Source organism: Saimiri boliviensis, chromosome 7 (assembly GCF_048565385.1).
Source record: "Saimiri boliviensis isolate mSaiBol1 chromosome 7, mSaiBol1.pri, whole genome shotgun sequence".
Lineage (NCBI taxonomy): Eukaryota > Metazoa > Chordata > Mammalia > Primates > Cebidae > Saimiri > Saimiri boliviensis.
The window spans coordinates 26,997,701-27,011,179 of record NC_133455.1 but is presented as its reverse complement, the minus strand read 5'-3'; positions in this window follow the sequence as shown (position 1 = coordinate 27,011,179).

The window sequence follows — 13,479 nt, the reverse complement described above, 5'->3', positions numbered from 1 at the left end:
TCTGCTTTCTCTGCACCCTCTGCACCCAGCACAGGATCTAGCCTTCAGTATGTGCTCACTAAATAACCGCTGGATGAATGAGGGAATAAACGCATCATCTTTGTCTGTCTGCTGCTGCATCCCTAGCTCCAGATCTGGTGCCTGGTACAGGGGAAAGATGCTCAATAATAATTTGTCGGTTGACTGACTGAAATAAATAATCAATTTGTTTTCAGCTCTAATACCCGTGAAGACGTGGCAAGAATACAGAAATGAAATCATCCTTCTCAGATAAGAGTTATTATAACTTCTTGATTCTGAAGACTCTATTCTTTTCTGGGGCCATCGCCACCAAGGACTATTTTTTTTTAAAAGCATAGCAGAACCCACGTCCCACAGAGTTCTTGGACTGACTCCTCAGGGTTCAGGGGGAGTCAGGTGAGTGAATTAAAAAGTGACTGAGTGGGTAGTGTGTGAAGTTCACTCTAAAGTTATTTTCCAAGCCAGACCCAGAGGCCTGGTCTTGAAGCAAGCCAAAATTCATAAAAAGCAGAGTTAGCATTCTCCAGCCACTACTTCAATAAAACAATAATAATGAGTTGAAAGAATAACTGCTTCTAGGCCATTATTTATGAACCCCGGGCCAACCAGGAGGCTTCAGTGTAAAGCCTTCTAGGTGACACATGTGATAGGAAAAGATGAGGTGTGGAAACAGACGGAAAAAATGGTCTATTTGGCTCTCTTGGTGTGACCTCTCATGGTTTTGCTGGAGGTCTGGTCCCAGTCAGATGCACATGGAAGCCACTTTTCTTAACCTGGCTTTAATCAACCACTGAGGTCTCAGGAGTGCCTTTTGACCTGCCAGGTGCATGGCAAAGTGGGCACATAGAGAGGGAAGGAGAGGCCCAGAGGAAAAAAAATGCGGGTGCATGCAGTTGGGGTTTATTTTGAAATAAAACATCAGCCATGAAGTTAAATTAAATAATAGTCATAAAAGAGCCAGCCCAGGACTTGGCACAAGATTAAATGCTTAGGAGGTGTGAGTTCCCCTTCCTTCTGCAAATTATAGCTACAGTAACAGAGACCTTCACTTTGGCAATGCCTGTTCTCCAAACATGCTTAATACACTGTTAAAGGGAGAGTATAAGATTTCCAACTGCGGCATTTAGTGTCTCAGTCAGGGCTAATATTCAACCGCTTTGCCCAAAAGGCTATACCAGTTTGTTTACAATGAGCATCCATCCCAACTGGATCACATCTGTGCCTTCTAGTTAAGAAATAGTTTGAATATCACATCTGGTTCCAAGTATTCATTTATTTAATACATATATATTGAGTGCCTCTTCTATGCCAGATGCTGGTCAAACAGCAGGGAAAGACTGGATGGAAAAAAAAAAAAAAACTGGAAAATGTCTTCTCTTCATGGAGCTTACATTCCAATAGAAAAGACAAGCAGAACAGAGTACAAAACGTGGTAGGTTCAATGGTGATAAGTGCTATGGAGAAAAAGTCAGGTAGGAAAAGGCATAGCAAGTGCGGGAGTGCACTTTTTAAACTTTTCATTGGAGTACATACATGCAAGGAAAAGTGATCAAGCCAGAAGTGTAATAGATTTTCTCAAAGTGAACATACCCGATATGGTTTGGCTCTGTGTCCCCACCCAAATCTCTCCTAGAATTGTAATCCCTGCATGTTAAGGGAGGGACTTAGTGGGAGATGATTGGATCCTGGGGGCAGTTTTCTCCATGCTGTTCTCATGATAATGAGTGAAATCTGATGTTTTAAAAGTGTTTGGCAGTTTCCCCCTCGCTGTCCCTCTCTTGCCTGCTGCCATGTAAGATGTGCCTTGCTTCCACTTTGCCTTCTGCCATGATGGTAAGTTTCCTGAGGTCTCCCTGGGAATGTAGAACCATGAGTCAATTAAACCTCTTTTCTTTATAAATTACTTAGTCTTGGGTAGTTCTTTATAGCAGTGTGAAAATGGATTAATACCCATGTAACCATCACCCAGTTCAAGGCACTGAGCACAACCAGCACCTATGAGGTTCCATTTTTCAATATGGTATCAGAACCAACTCTCTTATGATGTGGGACTTGTTGTTGGGGTTGTTGCCCAAATATTTCCAGCTCACTGATTCCTGTTCTTAAGGTAGGAATGCACTTCACTGCTGCCCACCAGGTGCAGCCATTGACTTGCTCTGGTCTGTATGAGCAAAAGTGATGAGTATTACTTCTCCATGGTCTCTGTTATGCTGTGGTAAACTGTGGAATCTGTGATGCAATGGAGCTTCCATCAGCCTCAGTCCTGAGTAATTCTGTGGTGCAAAGCAGCACTGCATACCATAGAGGGCATGTAGTATGAAGACAAATACATCTTTGGTAGTTAGGTTCAATGAAATTAATGGCGTGTTACTTCGGCATAACCTAACCCAAACTGACTGAGAATCAAGAGGATAGCTCAGTAAAGATCTGAAGAGATAAAAGAGTGAATCTTCTGGAAACTCAGGGGAAGAACAACCCAGAGACAGCAAATGCAAAGTTCCTAAAACAGGAATGTGTATGGTGTATTTGAGAAGCAGCATCTGCTGTGGTCTGAATGTTTGTGTCACTCCCAAAATTCACATGTTGAAATCCTAACCACCACAGAGTGATGGTATTAGGAGGCAGGGCCTCTAGGAGGTGATTGAGTTATATGGTCAGAGTCTTCATGGATGGGATCAGTGTTCTTATAAAATAGGTCCAAGGGAATGCTTTGGCCCTTCTATCAGGTGAAGATATTGAGAGAAGATGCCATCTATGAACTGGAATGTGGACAATCATCAGACACCGGATCAGCCAGCACTTGGTTTTAGACTTCCCAGCCTCTAGAATTGTGAGAAATAAATTTCTGTTGTTTATGTCTCTTATGTTTAAGCGTCTCAGTCTATGATATTCTGTTATAGCAGCCTGAATGGACTAAGACAGTCTTAAGCAAGAATCCTCCAGAAGTAGACCCTGAGACAAGAATTTGAATGTAAGTAGCTTATTTTGGTAGGTGATCCCAGACACACTGAGAAGAGAGTGAGAAAGTGAGAACAGAATGGGAGGAAGCTGCTATAGGAAGGATTATGCAATGACCAGGTTACCACTATGGGCAACTGAGGCTCAGTACCCTGGGGACATCAGAGAGATGGCACAGAATATGCTCCAGAGTTGTCCCTGGGGTCTGAGGAGGCTGAGGCCTTATTCTTCAGCATTGGCTACCGGCTGAGGCTGTTCCCAAGTGTTAATGCCCAGGCACTCCAGACCTGCTGTGGGGTAGCCAAGAGTAGGCTAGCAGGCAGCACTCCAGGTGCCTGTCCCTGCCACAGGGTGCACCAGGCATGAAGGAAAAGGGCAGGGCACTGACAGAATCTGCTAAAAGCAACAAGGAGGCCAATGTGCCTGGAGAACAAATATATACCTATACGAAAGTGTACATTACAAGGCCCACCCAAAAAACCATCCGCAGAATCCCCAGGCTAAACAGATGATTCAAGTTCTTACCCGTTATCTAGACTATATAATACCCTATCTATTACCCCTGCTTTCCACCTTCCCCTGGTCTAATCCACTCTGCATACTCAACCAAAATGATCCAAAAATCATAAGAATCTGACAATGACACACCCCCACTCAAAATCCTTTGGCAGCATGTAGACCCTGATCCTGTAGCCACACCAGTCAGTTGACCACCCTTGCTGCTCCCTGTTCTCTCAAAACTCCATGCCTTTGTGAAGGCTATTTCCTCCAGCAAGAGTCCTAGACTATCGTCCCTCCATCTTTGTCTACCTAGTCAACTCATTCATTCAACAAATATGTGTTCAGGCATACCATGTACCAGGCTCCGGGAGACACAGCTGGAAATAATCAGGCCCGGCCCCCACCTCCCGACTTTCAGTGAGGCTTATGGGGAGTGCAGGGTAGAGACCAATAATTTTAAAAAGTAAATGAATAAGAAAATCAAAGAGTAGTAAGTTTGAGGAAACAAAAAATAACAGTGTTATGTGACAGAGTGGAAAGCAATTGGGTATTCAGGGAGGGCCTCCTGAGGAGGTGACTGGCCTGAATGGCAAGAGTGATCAGCCACGCCAGAACCAGGACACAGTGGGTGAGAAACGCAAAGGCCCTAAGCTAGGAAGGAACTTGGAGTGTTGGCATCACAGAAAGAGCACTGTGGCAGGGGCATAGCAAGTTGAAGGAGAGAGGCAGGAAATGTGCTTAGAAGGCAGGATCAGGGAATACTGGAGGCCTTTGCTGGCCACACAGCACTGGACTTTGTCTTACCGTCTTCAATTCCCGCGACACCTCTATGTGTGTCCTCCTCTATCCTCCAGAGGGTGCTGAGGAACAGAGGGATCGCTTCTCCTAGCATCCTTTACATGCACCATCTTTATGGCTGAGACCCTTAACACAAAGTTCCCCATAACTGATTTGCTTCTGGCATCTATTCTTGGCCTTGCTTCTGCCTGGCTGTGTGACATTACATAAATTATCCAACCTCTCCATGCCTACAATTTCTCCATACATGTCTGTTCCATCTGAATGTTATTGAATTAACTTAGCCTTGCAGGTAAATCAAGAAGAACAGCAGAATTTTCTCCTATCAGAAAAGTGTGTAATGAGTCTTCCCCCTTTACCACAGTCATGAAGAACATGGGCTTTGACATCAGACAGGCCTGATTTCGCATCTGGTTTCACTGCTTTCTTGGTCAAATTATTTAATCTCCCGAAGTCTAGGTCTTCTTAGTTGTAAAAAGGAGCTAATAACTGCCCCCCCTGGATAGTGCTCTGGGAATGGTTCTGTGAAGTAGGGCCTCTGATCACTTACCTTAGTCTTTGCACAAAGTGAAGCTCAGTAGATAGTTTCTACAATTTTTCATTCGATCCTTCCGACACCCTCTGGGCTTAGAATTGCTTCCTCTCCAAAAAGGCTGTGATGTGCATTGCAAGAATCCCTCAAAAGTTCACCTTCAAATCCTAGTGCAGTGGAAAAATAGGGAGTTGTAAACTAGGATCCAAATCCCATCTCGGCCACTGACTGTCTTTTCCATTTAAAGCAAATCCCCTCTTTCCTCACCACATGACTGAAAGAACTGCCTTTCAGAGCAGCCAATAGTAGGCAAAATCATGGCCCTCTCACCCTGCCAGATGTCCACATCCTAACCCCTGAAGCCTGTGAATATGTTGCCTTACATGGCAAAGGGGACTTTGCGTGTGTGATTAAGTTAAAGTCTTGGAAGAGGACATTATCATGGGTTATCCAGGTGGGCCCAAGCATCCTCATGAGGGTCTTTACAAGAATCAGAGAGGGATTTGCAAAGAGAAAAGCAAAGTGTCAGAGGAACGTCAGGCTGATCTGAAGACACTGCACTGCCAGCTCTGAGGGGCACCAAGGAATGCGGGTGACCTCTGGAGCTGGAAAGCACAAGGAAACAGATTCTCCATAGAGCCTCCAGGAGGAACGCAGCCCTGCCAATGCCTTGATTTCACCCCAGTGAGACTGATCTGGAACTCTGACTCCCAGAACTGAAAGAATAAAATGTATGTTGTAAGGCACTAAGTTTGTGATAATTAGTTACAGCAGCCAGAGGAAACTGATACAAGGCTGCTCTATGAAAGTTCTTTAAAAGTCACTCTCTGGCCGGGTGCGGTGGCTGACACCTGTAATCCTAGCACTTTGGGAGCATGAGGCAGGCAAATCACTTGATGTCAGGAGTTCGAAACCACCCTGGCTAACATGGTGAAATCCTATCTCTACTAAAAATACGAAAATTAGCTTGTGTGTGGTGGTAGACACTTGTAATCCCAGCTACATGGAAGGCTGAGGCAGGATAATCGCTTGAACCCAGGAGGCAGAGGTTGCAGTGAGCTGAGATCGCTCCACTGCACTCCAGCCTAGGTGACAGAGGGAGACTCCATCTCAAAAAAAAAAAAAGAAAAGAAAAAAACAGTCACACTCTAACTGCTTGCTTACACACATACACACACACACACACACACACACACACACACACACCATGGCCACTGCTAACATTTAAAGTGAGTGACTTGGCAGATCAGCCGGTAGTACACACTCCAGCAGAGGGGAGAAGTGTAAACCCAACACTTCAATACCCAGAAGTCAAGGGTCCCTGAACCCTCATTAGATCAGACCCAGATGTCACAGAAACTAAACTGGGAGCTTCCTATTCCCAGCCCCCTGGGAGACCCAGAGTCTGGAGAAGGTCAAGGAATTTCCCATCTTTCCAACAAACACTTATTATGCTTTCCACCCTTACTCAGAACCATAAGATTTTGTCCCAACCAGATCCATCCTGGCAAAAATGCACCATCCGCAGGAATTTAGCACAGCCGTGGCTATTTTGCATCCAACATGAAGAATACTAGGGGAAAAAACGAACCTCCTTCCAGTGGTCGCTGACAGAGTTTCACTCCATCGTCTGTAATTACCCTGTGTTACTGTTGGTGTCTTGTGTTTTTCTTTTTGTCCCCCATAAACAATGCAATTTGCCTTTGCTTTTTGAGAAAGGTCCTTGGAGAAAGTGCAAAAAAAAAAATGTTTTTCGGGCTCCCTCCCTGTAGTTTCAAACTGCTCGACTCCAGATTTTTCTGGGGAAAAGTTTCATAAACATTCTGCCACGTGAAGAGTTCTTGCCTGGCACAAGGAGCATTGTTTTTGGCAGCCAGGCGTGTTGCCGGGGTACACCTGCTAAAGGCAGCCCTCTCTCGTGCTCTGCAAAAGCTGAAGTTAGGTGAGGAAGTGGGACGTGAAGGTGGGCAGGGCAGAGAGGGGAGCCACGGGCTGGGGCTGGGGCAAAGCTTAATAGGAGACACCTGCTGGAAACAGCCTCGCAAGGGAGCCCTCAAGTCAGTTGGACACTTTTCAAGACCAGGTGCTGTGAAAACGCAGACTGAGATATAGTGATAATAAAAGGGGTAGAGTCTTGTGCAAGGAGAAGGGACAGTGGGTTCGTGAAAGCCAGTGGAAATGGAAAAAGAAGAATGGAGAGAAAGAAAAGGAAGGAAGGAAGGGAGGGTGGGAGGTACTATTAGTGTTGGGGTTATACATATTATTTTTTAGAATTTATGGCTGGGAGAAACACACACACACACACACACACACACACACACACACACACCCCACTTAAATGCTATCCTGAGAGGTCAGTGTTCTGTGGAGCTCACTTCAATTCAAGGTCTTCTTTTTTCTGGGACACTTAAGATGCCGGGGTCTCCCTCTTCATAGCTCACCCTCCATGGCTGAGTCCCCCGGGCTCTGTGGAAAGACGACTGCTCAGTTCAGGAGAGCGAGGAGCTGCTCCCTAGTCTCTTGCTTTTTGTTTCCTTCTGCAGCCCCCTCCCAGTGAATGGAGGGCCAGGGAAATGGTGCCTTGGAGAGGCAAAACCCAAGTCCCAAGTGAGCCTCTAACCACCAAAATGTGCCAGCTGCAGGCTAACCAGACCACATGGAGGAAGCTGCCAGGCTGCGAGGGTTATACACCGGGCTACGGGTCTGAGGCCTCAGTGACATGGTAGGTGACGGGTAGCCAGGGAGAAATGCAGGGAAGGAACATGTTTGAAGCTGGTGATCTTTGGCTGAGCGGATTACAGGGAGAGAAAAGGAAAAAGTGTGAGAAACAGGAGAATTTTGTCACTTTTCTATAATAAAAGGAAAAGAATGACAAAAGGAAGGGCTAGAAATAGCGGCTTTACAAAAACAGACTGATTGGCTTTATCTTTCTCATTTTCATTCTGGAAAAAACAGAAAAGGATAATAAAAATAAAAGCGATGAATAATCCTACCATCAAAAATTGTTTTGTTAACAGCCTTCCCAAAGTACAACTAGCAGACAATGAAGGGCATGTGTTTCAAGTATAGAATTTAGTAAGTTCTGATATATGTCTACACCCATGAAACCATCACCACAATAATACAATGATCATGTCCGTCTCTCCCAAAAGTTTCTCCTATCCTCTTGGAATACCTCCTTTGGAATTTTATCTTCCATGGTGGTTTATTAGCTATAACTTTTTTTTTTACAATTTTAGTGTATTTTCTAGGGTTTATAAAATACACCTTTAACTCACAGTCTACCTTCAAGTAGATAATGCTGCTTCACATATAAGAATCATACAACTGTCCTATTTTGCCCTTCCTCCCTTTTTGTGTTCTTGTTCTCATGCATTTTATTTCTATACATGTTATAAACTCCACAATAGCTTGTTACTTTCCAAATTTAAACAGTCAATTGTAGTTTACAGAATTTAAATAATGAGAATTTTCACTCAACATAATTAACAATTCTCAGGCTCCTCATTCTCTTACACAGATTCAAATGTCTACCTAGTAGCATTTTCTTTCTGCCTGGAGGACTTCCTTTAATATATTTTTTTCGTTTTTTCTTTGAAGTAGGGTCTCACTCTGTTGCCCAGGCTGGAGTACAGTGGTATGATCATGGCTCACTGCAGCTTCTACCTCCCAGGCTCACAATCCTTCCATCTCAACCTCCCAAGCAGCTGGGACAACAGGAGAGTGCCACCATGCCTGATTTATTTTTTCTTTCTTTCTTTTTTTGTAGAGACGGGGTTTCGCCATCCTGCCCAGGCAAGTCTTGAATTCCTGGGCTCAAACCATCCTCCTGCCTTAGCCTCCCAAAGCACCGGGATTACGAGAGTGTGAGGCAGTGCATCCAGCCTAATATTTCTTATAGTACAAGTTGGCTGGTGATATTAATAAATTCTTCAGCTTAATTTTGCCTTCATTTTTGAAATGAGTTGATGGTTTTTCTGTCAATATTTTAGATATATTGCCCAATTCTCTTTTACCTTATGTTGTTTCCAAGAAGATATCTGCTTTTTTCCTTCTTTTTGGTAGAAAATGCGTTTTTTCCCCTCTGGTTGCTTTTAAGATTCCCTATTTGCCACCTGTTTTATGCAATTTAATCATAATGTATCTTAGTGTCATTTTCTTCATATTTCTTGAGGTTTAGCAAGAATCTTGGATTTGTGGGTTTATACCTTTCAACAAATTTGAAAAATGTCTGCCATTGTCTCTTCAAATATTTTTCTGCCCTCCCCTCTCCTCCAGAGATTCCAATTACATGTATATTTGGCTACTTGCAGTTTTGCCACCTCTTGCTAATGTCGTTCATTTTGGGAATCTTTTTTAATGTTTCATTTCCAGTAATTTCCATTATTATGTCTTCAAGTTTATTAATCTTTTTTCTCAAATGTTTAACCTGCCATTAGCACCATCTAGAACATCATTGTTTTCACCTCTAGAAGTTTGATTTGAGTCACTTTTATAACTTTCCTATTTCTACTTATGGTGTTCAATATTTCCTCTAGCTTCTAGAATACATGGAATACATTTATAATAATTATTTTAATTCCCTTGCCTATAGCTTTTAACATCTGTGTCACTCCTAGGTCAGTTCCAATTGATTGAATTTTCTCTTGACTATGGGTTGCATCTTGCTGATGTTTTGCATCAGCCCAACATTGTGAATTTTACCTTTTTGGGTGTTCTATATATACATTTATTATTATAAATATTCTCAAACTTTGTTCTGGGACACAGTGAAGTTACCTGGGGTCAGTATGATGTTTTCAAGAATTGCTTTTAAACTTTATTGAGCAGTTTGTCTGAGGCTAATTTTCTTTTTATCTGAGTCTTCTGCCTAATGTACTGTGAAGTATGAGGTTTTGACTTTTTCACATTTACTGGTGGGAACAGAATCCTAACCCTACATGAGCTCCAAAAATTATGGCCTCTCATTATTTTTTTGTTTGTTTGTTTTTGAGACACAGTCTTACTCTGTCATCCAGGCTGGAGTGCAGTGGCATGATCTCGGCTCACTGTAATTTCTGCCCCCTGGGATTAAATGATTCTCCTGCTTCAGCCTCCTGAGTAGCTGAGATTACAGGTGCATGCCACCAATTTTTGTATTTTTAGTAGATTCGGGGTTTCACCATGTTGGTCAGGCCAGTCTCGAGCTCCTAACTTCAAGTAATATGCTCGCATTAGCCTCCCAAAGTGCTGAGATTACAGATGTGAGCCACTGCACCCAGCCACACTCCAGCCTGGACAACAGAGCAAGACTCTGTCTTGAGGGAAAAAAAAAAAAAAAAAAAGGAACATAGCCTCTGGAATGTCAGCATCCTGACTCTGCCTTTTATTACCTAAGTGACCTGGTCACATCAAGTAAGCCATATGAAACTCAACTTCCTCAGGTGTAAATGGAACTAATAGTAGAAGCTGCTTCACACACTTATGAGGGATAAATGAGCATGAAAAAAGCATGAAAATAATAACATGTAATGATCACTTATTATGTGCTTATTACTTAGTTGTTCCAGACAGGTGGGTAAATCCAGTCCCTGTTACTCTACCTGGCCAGAAACAGAAGTAGAGATCTTTTTTGTAAAATGTATTTTCTTCCAAGATTTTTTTTATCAGCATACATCAATCTGCATAATATACACATGCACGTATATATTCAACAAATATTTGTTAGGTGCCTAATAATAAATAATGTTCTAAGCACTTTACAGATTTACTTCTCACCAATACTCTGTGAGGTAGGTACTATTATAATCACCTCATTTTCCAGGTGAGGAACAGAGGCAACAAGAAGTTTAAGTGCTTGGCCCCAAGTCATACGCCAAGGTGGTCTAGCTCCAGAGCCTAAGTTTCTAGCCACGAGGCTATCCTGCCTCCACCAGCTCCAGGAACAAGTCCAAGAGTAATACCAGGACAGTGGGTAAAAGGGCCACAGCCATGAATGCAGGAATAGTCGGGAAAATGGGAAGTGTGGTAGGGCCTGAACAAGTCTCACCTACTCTATCCAGCCTTCACACTTCTGCTGCTGGTTTTGTGGTGCTGGATGATTCTGGCAGGATCTGAGGCCAATGGAGAAACAGATACCCAGAACCATCAAAAATACCCATTTGTCTCTTAATGGCAACTGAGGACACCCACTGAAATGACTCCAATGGAAAGAGGCTCTGCCCAGAGTCAGAGACTTGGGGGTGAGGGGGGCCACCAGAGGGGTTTCTGAAGCATAGCAAGGCAAGTTCAGTGGCTGCTGAGCTGAGCCAGAAAGGGTTCACCTGCTGACTTCACTTTTTATCTCTGCCAAGGAGCACCCAAGGCCACCACAGACGCTGCACCGAGCCATTTCTGGAAGGCATTCCCATCAAGAAGGAAAATAGGCTCTGCTATTACAAAATGCAGAGATGGGCAAACCACCAGTGTGTGCTCTCTGTAACTTTAATTGTTTCTTTGGGATTAAACACTCACCCCAACAAGGGCAGCAGCAGGCTATAATGTCATGCTGGATTCCAGTGGACTTGGGGTGGTTTGACAGGCTGCCCAACATGAGCATGTGACCCAGGGGAGCTGTTTTAAGGGTTTTTTTTTTTCCTCCTGGATTCACTTAGATTTGAGTCCCCAATAAAAGAAACTTCCCAGCAACACCCACCTCCACCCCCAGCCCTTGCTTCTGGTTTCTTCCTTCTATAAACCCACTTGGAATTCTTGGCTGATTCATTCCAGTTCTCTCCTGACGGGATTGCAGAATGTCAGATCTAGAAGAGGCCATCAGGAAAAACTGGGCCAAGCTTCTTAATGGCAGGTCCCAGCTACTTCCAAGCATTATGAAATAGAACCTTCCTTGGCTGCAGCTGCCCACTCCTGGGCCGCTGCACTACAGTGTCCTCTTCTGGTAGTGGATGGAAATTGCCTCTGAGTGGCATCTGATTTTCAGGACTGTCTTGTGGCTCTGATAACTTCTCAGCATAGACTTTCTCTGCAGAGGTGTCTAGGGGTTGAGTGTGTAGGCTGCCTCTTTGCAGATCTTACTCCCTCTCTCCCATGCCCCTCCCTACCTTAGCAAGCCCCAGTGCCTTCCCATGAAGGATAGGAGGAAAGTAGCCATCTGCAGAAGAATGTGGAAAGGAACTGCCTGGTGGGCTTTAGTTCTTGGCTAGAAGAGCCTCTGCTCTTGGCAAGAGAAGTCAAATTGCACAAGAAAACCCAAAGATCTTCTTTGATGTACAGAGCCATGAAGTCACAGGCCTTAAAAGAGATCGACAAAGAGCCCAAAGTTTCCATTTCTCAGGTTGACAATTTTCATGTAATTCATCTCACTCACTGTCAACACACCAAATGCTTCCAGGAGCCAGACAAGAGGCCTGAATGAATGGAGAAGCAGACGCAAGTGAGTGGTGGGAACTGTGAGAATCTAGAGGCCACAGGCCCACCTGAAGGCACTTACAATCAAAATTCTAAACTCGGCGGGGCACAGTGGCTCAGGCCTGTATCCCAACACTTTGGCAGGCTGAGACAGGAGGATTACTTGATCCCAGGAGTTTGATACCAGCCTGAGCAACATAGTGAGACACCTGTCTCTATGAAAAAATCAAAACATGAGCCAGGTGTGGTAGTGTGCACCTGTGGTCCCAGCTACAAGGGAGGCTGAAACGGGAGGATTGCTTGAGCCCAGGAGGTAGAGGCTGCAAGCGAGCTGTGATTGTGCCACTGCACTCCAGCTTGAGTGATGGAGTGAGACCCTGTCAGAAAAAAAAAATATTCTAAACTCACATTTTGCAGGCCAACTATAGGAGGGCTCATTTCACAAGCCTGGCATTTCAATTTCCTGCATTTAGTCAATTTCGAAGTACCAATAATTGAGCACTTCACTGTCATGGCCGCTGTTCTAAGCACCTCAGATGTAGTAAGCCTCACAACAACCCTATGAACTAGGCTCTAACGTTAGCATCGTTTGCATTTATAGGTGAGGAGACTGACGCAGGAAGCATGTAAGTAACCTTTCCAGTGTCAGACAGATAGAACATGCCATGCCTGGGAACTCAAATAGTAAGGCTCAAAAACCCAATTTACCCAATTTTTTTTTTGAGACAGGGTCTCACTTGGACTAGAGGGCAGTGCTGCCATCACAGCTCACTGCAGCCTCAACTTCCCAGGCTCAAGCAATCCTCCCACCTCAGCCTCCTAAATAGCTAGGTCTACAGATAAGCACCAGCACACTGGTTAATTTTTATATATTTTGTAGACACAGAGTTTTGCCATGTTGCCCAGTCTGGTCTCGAACTCCTGAGCTCAAGCAATCCACCTGCCTTAGCCTCCCAAAGTGCTAGGATTACAGACATGAGCCACTCCACCCGGCCAGAACCCAGTTTCTTAACCACAAGTATTATAAGCACAGTACAGGTACATAGCTGTATTCTGGGACATTACAGGAAGCTGATTTTATTACTATGGGAAAGGGAGTGTGGTTTAATGGACAAAAGGCAGGCTTTGTTAGAGACAAACAGATTTGAGTCTGAGTCCTGCTGCTGCCACAGACTGTATACTCTGAAAGCAAATTAGTGACCATTGCTTAGCTGCAGTGTCTGATCAGTAAATCGGAGACAACCATTTTTCCTCCCTGGGATAAATGTCAGGATGAGTGAGAT